Source organism: Meleagris gallopavo, chromosome 4, assembly GCF_000146605.3.
Source record: "Meleagris gallopavo isolate NT-WF06-2002-E0010 breed Aviagen turkey brand Nicholas breeding stock chromosome 4, Turkey_5.1, whole genome shotgun sequence".
Taxonomy (NCBI): Eukaryota; Metazoa; Chordata; class Aves; order Galliformes; family Phasianidae; genus Meleagris; species Meleagris gallopavo.
This window is the reverse complement of record NC_015014.2, coordinates 49,727,973-49,738,256: the sequence shown is the minus strand read 5'-3', so window position 1 is coordinate 49,738,256 and position 10,284 is coordinate 49,727,973.

Genomic DNA, 10,284 nt, shown 5'->3' with positions numbered 1-10,284 from the left:
AGGAGAAAGAGAGAAGACAGAAAGGCTATGAGGAACAAAAGTAGAGCCGGTATTAACCAGTTTTACGAAATTCAGTAAACATTTAAGCAAGCAAAACAGCTCACCTGAAGTTCATCAGCATAAAACATCTTTCCCTAACAATGTTTTATGATGCATCACCTTTGGAATAGCAATAGACATGTCAGTGCAAAATACTTTCCCTCATACTTTTAACACGAGAAAAAAATCAAGACTGAGAATAGAGTTCAAATAAGATGAACCAACATACAGTCATCATTTGTAGCAGAGAGTTTATGTAAAGTCTCTTATGAGGAAATCAAAATGAAATTAAGATACTCCTCCAAATAAATTAAAGATAATAGAAACTGATTACATGAATTCAACCACCCATTCTTAGACCTAAAAGAAGAAGGGATCAAACTAACAGCTTTGGAGACAATAGGAGCACCAACTCAGGTGACACCATTTATTGGCAGGATCTGTTGTTCTTCTTTTAGACACCACATTGCTAATACAACACAAATTAAATGAAGTAGGGAGAAAAGCAGCCCTGTACTTAAAAAGAAGAAGCATACTATCTATTGAAACACTGGCTAGATGTTATAATTAGAAGCACTGCCAGGTGTCACCTAGCAATCTGTGCACAGCATAAGCTAGCACAACATCAGGGTTTGAATCAGTCGTTAATAACAACAAAAACACTGGATTATCTGACATGAAATTTTAAAGTCAGAAATGTTTCACAGCATGAAACACAACTACTGTAGAAAACACTTGAAAAATAAGGCTGAACAACAACTGCCCATGTTCCACCATGTCCAGAACTCATGCTGAAAAACACATCACCCAAACCCTTAACAGTAGGTGAAAATCCAGGTACACACCTCTCTTGAGTGGGTGATTGGCAGTGCGGCAGGTATGCATTCACCTTTCAGACAGTAAGAGCAATGCTATGGTTTCTTTCACATTTGTCACTCTTCCGCTAATGCCTCTTGCTTCCCAGAATAAACAAGACAGAGAGATGTTCATGCATCATGTCTGTATCTTTCACCTCTCTAGGTCTTTTCTGTGAGTTTCAGAGCATTTCCAATATTGTGGGGCACTTAAAATGATTACCTTTTAAGCAACAAGCAACGTTCAATCACCATGACAGCAGAGCTGCTGACTCTATGATAGAAATTGACAGACTATTGGAAGTGCCCATAGCAGTCATTTTGAGGGAAGTATGCACCTGAACCTGAAGCCATTTTCATGCCTGGAGCACAAAAAGAACTGGTCCATGACAGACAGACTCCTCAAAAGCTGCATCAGGCCTGTGAGGTCAACTCCTCTGCCAGAGGAGTGAACACAGATCCCCCTTTCCAGTTCAGAGACAACACATACTAATTGCCCTATTATGTTTAACTAAAATAAGTTAAACTGAAAAAGAGTAGCTTACTATCATGGCAAGGAAGAAAAATAAAGAAATATCTGAGACATAGTAACAATTTTCTGAAATCATTCAATTATGTAAGTGATAAGACAATATATGATCCCATTGGAGAGCAGAATATGCATGAAACTAAATAGTGAAATATGCACCAGGGAATCAAACAATTAAAAAAATAAAAATAGAGAAGATATTTGGGGGGAAAAAAGAGAAAACAGAGAAATAGCTCATACAAAACTACAAAAGATAGAAAAAAAACAAATGATAAAAAATTGGAAGGATGGACGAAATTCATGGAAAAACTGGCATCCATTAATTTTCATCTTTGTTCAAAATCGTTCTTTGGAGTATTTGACATTAGTGTAAATGACATAGTACTAAAAATATGTCATTTTGGAGATACTCAGCTTCAGATTATATCTTTCATTCTTTGTAATCTTCCATTTCTGAAGCAGGATACAGCATAGACAAGAACAGAGGAGAGTCAAAGAGGTGATCAAAGGGCTGGAGCACGTCTCCTATGAAGAAATGTTGAGGGAGTTGGACTTTTTCAGCCTGGAGAAGAGAAGGCTCCAGGGAGACCTCATTGTGACCTTCCAGTACTTAAAGGGAACTTATAAGCAGGAGGGAGAGTGATTTTTTATGTGGTATGATAGGGATAGGATAAAGTGAATGACTTTAAACTAAAAGAGGGAGATTTAGGTTAGATACGAAAAGGAAATTTTTCTGTCAGAGGGTCTCTCAGAGGGTAAGGCACTGGAACATGTTGCCCAGAGAAGCTGTGGATGCTTCATCTCTGGAAGTACTCAAGGCCAGGTTGGATGGGGCCGTGGGGAGCCTCATCTTGTGGGTAGCAACCCTGTTCATGGCACAGGGGCTGGAACTGGATGGTCTTTAATGCCTCTTCCAGCACAAGCCCTTTGTGCTTGTAATATAACATCTAATACTGAGAGATTTCAGCAGAGAATTGCTGAATTTAAATTATCTAGAGTAAAGGCTTCTTAATTTGTTTGAAGTTAAATGCTAGCATGACTTTTCTTAATTTTCAACATCTTTATTGCTCTCTTTCAATGATCCATTCATTTGCACCTGTACAGCAGCACCACACATTTCACACTAGCACTTTTTTCAATCTTGGTTTTTCTTCTGTGGTTAACTTCAATAGATATTTTATTTACTGTGATTAAGGTGTTTTCTTCAATGGATTTACATAATTAGATCTTTTTAAGATATCTTCTTTTTTAATTATTATTAGATCTTTTTAAGATATCTTCTTTAAAGCTTTACCTCTGTTCCAATTTCTGAAAAATTATGAGCATGCTATCTGTTCATTTTATTGAGTTTAAGCTACTTTGTTTGGTTTGCTGTTTTTTTACTATTAAAAAACAAAATTTTATTACCCATTTCCTCCCTCTAGTCACAGGATAATCCTTTATTCTGTAAATTGTTAAGCATTTTCTTGTACATAAATTATGTTTCGTTTCTTTTTTATTTATTTATGGAGTATGTGATACCCCCTAGGTCATTCAAATTAAGTTAATGTAAATAGTGTACAAGTTTTTAAAGTAATGCCCAAGCTTCTGACTTCCATTAGAATTATTAGTTTGGCAAAGACATTAAAAGCTGCATTCAAATAATATGCCTTCTGTCTAATTTTTTGTAGTGCCCCAAATGCATGGACTCATATCCTGTAGGATGAATGAGAATGTGACTGATTAAGCAGTAAGACAGATCACTTTAATGCATTTTGCTTTAATGCTTGGTTTAAATGGTTGGAAAGGCACCAGTGCAATCTGTAGTGGTTTAGCAGCACCTAATATAGATGCTCTGAAAGACAGCTAATTCTAGACTCTTCTTGATTATAAATTGTTAAAACAGCAATATGATACATTTTTAAGTATTCCTTATTCTATTTCTCTTGTGAAGTTTACAGATTTTTCATAGTGTACTGTCTCTGCTTTGCTGAGAATCATTATGTCAGCCAGATCAGAAAACAGAGAGCAAGGTCTGATTATGCCATCCTGCCCTTATTAGGATCATAACACTTCCCAAGCAATCATCTGTGAAAAACAGCATCAGTTCCTTCTCACCTAATAATAAGAATGATACTATACTTCAAATATTTACAAACACAAGGAGGGAAAACTTCTTGAATGCCTCTCCTGCACAAGGCCAATTATAAAGTACTCCATAAAATGCTCAAAGCAGAAACCCCGTTTTACACACTGAAGCAGTTAGCATATTTCTGCCACTATACTGATAATCAATACAAATTGTGACCTAAAACATGGTCATAGTTACTATAAGTCATGAAGGTTGAGAATAAATTCGGGAAGATTAGGAACTGGCCTACCCTCATATAAAATATGTGGTTGCAACAGAAGTACAGTATGAGAAAACCATCTTCTATCTGATGAGAAATGCTCCAGACATTTCACTTAATACTGCCTAAAAGATTTCTCTTACTGTACACCCAACATAATTTACTGACAAACATTTCCCTAAAAGATCTAATTAACTAAGGCCAGAACTGGGCACTCATCCCCTCTTCCTCAACTTCAAAATAAAATCATCCAAGTTTATGTTGTTCAGAGACCCTGGCAAGTACACTGATGCTTGAAATTCTGCCCCTTTTCTATACTTTCCTCATCACTGATAGTTAACTACATTACAGCAGGCTTGGAAGTTAAAGAGCATGCCTGAGGCAGATGCTTGTTGTCTAGGCTATGCAAAAAATTCTGCCAGTTGCAGAAGGATTATGATTATTCTCTTTTTATCCACAGTTAAAAAATCAGAGGGTAAACAGAACATTGTAATACTTTTTTTCCAATTCTTGGCTCTGGAAGGGTGGAAGATTTTGAAAAGAACGTTGTTACACACAAGCAGACAGAAGTTTTTAAGGCCAGTGTTATGGGGTGAGGCCCAAGCTAGGTTTCTCCACAAGTACCATCCCATCCCTTCTTTACAGCTACTACTCTTCAAAAAATTCTGCTGCTCACTCTATGATTCCTTGAGGGAAAGAAAGTCCAAGATACTCACTTGCTTCCAAAGTGAAAAAGAATAAGAGCAATTTTGCCAGATGATTTAAAGGTGTTACTTAACACGTATATTTTAGATAGCTAAAGCCAGTGATATTCTGATATTCTAGCTGGCCAGTCCTAGAAGGCAAAAATGTAGTTTAACTTAGATCTTCAGGAAGCCTTACTTTTATCTGACTTGAATCTACTAACACCAAAATAGAATTTTTAAATCTCCCTAATAGAAACATAAGCAAAAGGAGCTCTATGACAAAAATAGAAAAGGATCTTAAATGTGTCAAAGTAGCTGGTAGTAGTTTCAGCAGTGAATTTGTTGCACTTGTGTGGCAGCAGTTTAAAGTATTTCACTCTATGTTTTTGTAATACATATATATTAAGGTAACAGACCATTTTTTCATTGCCTCATTTTTCTTTCCTGCAACAGCATGGAGAAGTGCTTTTATATCAGATCTGAACAGAAGCCCTGAAATTCTGGCTTAAGACCTGTCACAGCACTTGTAATTCTACACTTGCAGATGGCTATTATGATTGTTAACATCTACCACTGCACAGCAATGTAATGCTAGAAACAACAGCATCCGATACAGTGTTGTGCTGATCAAACTTAAACAAGAGTGAATTTCAGTAAGGGAGATATAAAGTTGATGTCACAATTCAGGAAGTCGTAAGAATATGTTTTAAAGCATTATTGAAAGCTTCATATGGAATGATTTTTTCTTTGTAAACTTTTAGCTATCTTTTGAGAAGACACATAGGAGAAGGGAGCCATGAAATATAATCCATTCCTCAGTACAAATAGGCATGTAAGTTTTGGGATGGATATAGGAAAAGAGTTCTCTTCAGATGCACATAAGAAAGGTTTTGGGAGAAAAAATAACTGCAGATGTGAGAGACAGGAGAGGGATTCTTTGCAGATTCTTAAAGCCAGAAATAACCTTAAAATGGTTTGGGTTGGAAGAGATCATCGAGTTCCAACTCCTCTGCCATAGGCAGAGACACCTCCCTCTAGATCAGGTTGCTCAAAGCCCCATCCAGCCTGGCTTTTAATACTTCCCACCACTTTGAGTCTCTAGGGAAAGAACTGGCCATTATAAAAAAAAAAAGAAAAGAAGAAGAAATAAGCACACATAATATTTCCTAATTATTTTCAGTTTTGGCAATAAACAATAAAATTGTGTATATGAAAATTTTTAAAAACTATGAGAAGCTTCAGACTTGTAAATGTTTTCACCTGGTGAGCCTCTGCTTGTTTTTTTATTACTGGGAGTAGGAAGCGTTCCTGTTTTATATTCTATTGAAGGTTCAGAAATTTAAACAGATTGCATTTTTTCCCTTCCAAGACCATACAATTTACCAAGCTTTGCTTAGTTTATTACATTATTTTTCCATGCACGAAAATTCATTTGCTGCTCTGCTTCTTATTGAAAATAGTAATTTCCTGGGTGGATGCACATCTGTTGACTTATTAAAGTCCAGTATGATGAGTTTGAGTGCAAAACAGTGGCAAACCTACATCTTTTCAAAGACACTTGAAAAATTGTAATATCATCTTTGTTTCCATCTTAATGAAACAACACCAAGTAAGTAAGTAAGTAAGTAAACAAATAAATAAAGACCTTTCCTTACTGAATAAGAATAATCTTCACTGATTTCATGTCTTCCACTCTCTTTTCCATATCCTAGAGTCATCAAAAGTTACATCTACTTCGATATAAGAAAGTATTCGATAAAATCTTGTTTGTGTATATTACAAATACCTTGGGTAATAAATTCTACTGCTTTGGGTAAGCAGTACAGGATAAATTAAGTCTTTAGGGGCCTTTGGAAATCATTCTGTCCAACCTCCAGTTCAAACGATACGAACTCAAGCAGATGATCATTTCCCTCTCATATTGCATTTTGAGTATCTCCAAGTGCAGAGATTTCACAGCCTCTTTGGGCAAACTTTTGCAATGCCTGACTAATAATAATATCATTAAACATAATCCATAATGCACTTAAGCAGAAAATCCTAAATATCTAGAGAAAGTAAAAGTGGCAGCACTTACAGAAAGATAATTTCTCCTAAGTGCAATCATCTAATGGAAACTGAGTGTAATGTAATTTCCTAGACTGTCTTAATAGCAGAGAAAAGGAACGAGAGTTGTACTACACAGATATTTCATCTTGTATATATTTTAGCTGGATTCAAGGAACACATGGCACAATTCCTTACAGTAATTCCTATCTCCTTGCTTATAAGATAAAAGAAGGTAATTGAGCTGAAGTTCCTTTATTCTCTCTTCCATTATAACACACAGTCACAATACTGCTGCAGAATCATCATATATCCTTTAACATATAAGACTCAATGAAAAAAATATTGCATCTCAAATATGTAAAAATCAATTAATGTGTCAAATAAATGTATGCTATACAGTAGGATAAGGCTGAACAGAAAAAAAAGAAGCTCTAAAAGAATCTTACTGTTGACCTAGTAAGTAGAAATTCCCTAGTAGCATAGAGAGCATGACAAAGACGATAAATCTTGTATTTTTATATTAAAATAATTTTGCCTGTACATACTTGTTAAATGGACAATGTCAAATAAAAATTTAAAAAAAAAACACAACAACAAAGCTTAAATGAAATATTTGTGACCATCATTATGAGCAGAAAAAAAAAAAATTCCCTTTAGTAACTTCCACAAAATTTTTTAAAAAGAGCACTAATACCAGAAAGGATTTTCGCTCTGTTCAATTTTCTTCCATTCCTTTAAAAAGTCAAAATGACATGAAAGCTACTTCAGGAGGTTTCTGCACATAACTATATTTTGTACAGAACTTGTAGCTCACAAATACATAAGAAGTTACATCATAGGGATGGATGAGCTCAGTGAAATGTCTAAAAAACAGGTTAAGTATCTTAACTTAAGATTCTGAAGCCCTGCAGTTGCTTCCAGTAACCCAAAATTGGTCTTAATAAGACAGTAAGCATCCTGTGGGGAAATACTGACAAAACTAATTGGCAGCATGCACCTGCTTCTGTAGGGAAGATGAACACCTACCCATATCGAGGAGAGCATTAGAAAGCAAGCAAATTGGCCTACTCTGTCCCCAAAGCCTATGTGTGGCTTCTGGAGGTTTTTTTAATCTGTAATACCTTTAATGGATTTACCTTTAATGGATTTATGTGCAAATGAACAGCTTTCATTTTTCTATTTGATATTAGGCTGCAGAAATTCTAGTGTGGATATAGAAGAATACGCTTTTTAATTACCACAAACATTCTTTACATTAAGCTAAGAAAAAAAAAATTCACAGTAATTTGCAGAATAAGTACAATTCTGTCAATAGTGTTAAACCTAGCATGCATTTTAAAGTTGACCTCAAACATTCATTTTTTGTAAAATAAGTTGAACTCATCCCAGGTTATCAAAGTTTCTCCTTCTACAGAAGTAGAAAGGGAATCCGTAAAGAGTATTGAATATAGTTATTTTAGACTGAATTAGGAAACTGTGAGAATTTGCAAACCAACTGCTTGATGAAAACACAGGAACATTAAGTTGCTTTGGGAGGGGGTTGTAGTACTGTGATGTAAAGCATTCTCTATGAACTTAATTGCTTCTGATTTGATCAAGGTTAGTATGTGAAAAGTTATTTCCAGTACATATTCTATGTTCTTTGTGGGCTCGTTCTCAAAGCATATTATTCATAAGAAGTAACTCTACCAGTATGACAATACTTCTTACATCCCGTGACAATGGTTTCAACTTTGCTAAAAATTGAAAACATTTAATACTCTGTTTCCAAGACAGAATATTCATTACTGGGAAACACATGACTTGTTCTTTACGCGTTCTTTGATTGAATTCTCACAGACTGAAGGGTAGCTACATTACACTGAAGATACAACAAAAATAAAACCTCACAGGAAAAAAAAAAAAAGAGGACACTTGAAAAGACAGTAAATTATTTTAGTAGTTAGAGCACTACTCTTTCTTCTCTTTCTTCTTTTATTAGTATTTCCTCATAGCCCCATAATTAATTTTCATTTCACTGACTGCAAATCCTTAGATCTTTAGTACAAGACATTAATTCAGGTCATTTTTGTTATATTTTTTCTTGGTCTTATCATAGCTACAACATCACAGAACTTTACACAGCTTCTTTTATTCTCTTTTCTAACTCTGCCCCTTGTACTTTATCAAGCAAAGTACAGATGACAATACTATCTGAAGACTTTATTGAAAGATTAATAGGTCCATCTATCAGTGTGCTCATTCTGTACTCACATGCTAGCATGGGGACTGAAAACGAGAAAGCATCTTCATACATTGCAGTTTGTCTTCACTGTACATCAAAAACACTCTGAGAAACTGAAGCAAGCTTGGAGTTCTACAAATGCAGAAGAGTAGAGAGGGGGACTGTGTAATCAATACATTTGTTAAAAAAGTTAATTTTCAGCACGGTTTGTTGAATCCAGAAGAAATAGTAAAAGAAACAAATTAAAACATACTGTTTAGACCTTCTTCAGAAATGTTTGAACAGCAGTAATAGACTTTCAGGAAGAGAAAAAAAGTTAGATGAAGTGAACTCTATGATGCATTCAATACACCTGAGATCCCACAGACTGCACAGCCCCTGGCATCCTGCTCCACATATGGAGGACATGGGCTGAGACCCACTCTGTCATTCTTCAGGGCTCAGCAGGAATACAGGCATTTTAGAAATCAGCATCATCAAACAAACCTGAGGCAGCAAATAGCATTTACTCTGCTGTTATATGATTTTACAGTGATTTTGCTGCAGATTCTGTGGCAGTCAATGAGAACTGGAAGCCTGATTCTTTCTGTTGTCTTCCCAAGCTCTGTGCAACACTTCTTGGGTCATCTTGTGCAATTTTTACACAAAAAAAATCATACCAATTTCAGGTCTTTTGCTATAACTAGTGCAGACTAAGGTATAGAGAAAGATTTTGTGTTTTTATGTTAGCAGAATTAGAAAATGATTTAGTTTTATATTTGTTCATTTTAATGCCTGCTCCAACCACACCTAACAATTAAGTCAGACAGTTTTGCACATATTTCTTAAGTTTTCTTTATGGTAGGAAACACTCAAAGAAGAACCCCTTAAGCATGATTAGTCAAAAAGAATTATAATTAAAGCAAATATCTGTACAGAGAATGGAGAAGCATTTAGCTCGGGGAGAACAAACTAAAATAGTAGACCATGTAAATATTACTCATAATGCTGCAGAATTTGCTGTAAGAAGCTTTTGAGAGTCAGATCCTTCATTCTGGAAAAGCAACAACTATAATCCCTAACTATGTGAAGCCTTCCACCGCTGTTCGGCCAAGATTTTCCGAAGTAAACCAGACTTAGATGTTTAGTCTGATTTTCTTTGTTAAATCCTCTATTAACTGTTCATGACCTAAATGCATATGCTTTAATACCTGGTGCTGGATATTAAAATATCTTACAATTTTCATAAAAAAATCAAAGGGCTAAAGAGAATATCAAGAGTCAACAACCATTCTTCAGTATGGGGCAAGACCACAGCACTAATATAAAACTTAGTCCATGCTTTTCTAAGTTTCTAAGTTTGAATCTGCTCTAGTCAAGTTCTCTATGGTATTGGTCTACACCTATCACTGTATAATTTACAAAGCATGTGTTTTAGCATGCAAGCTCTGATTAGAGGAAATCACAGAATCACAGAATTGTAGGGGTTGGAAGGGACCTCTAGAGATCATCGAGACCAACCCCCCTGCCAAAGCAGGTTCCCTACACCAGGTCACACAGGTAGGCATCCAGGCGAGACTTGAATATCTCCAGA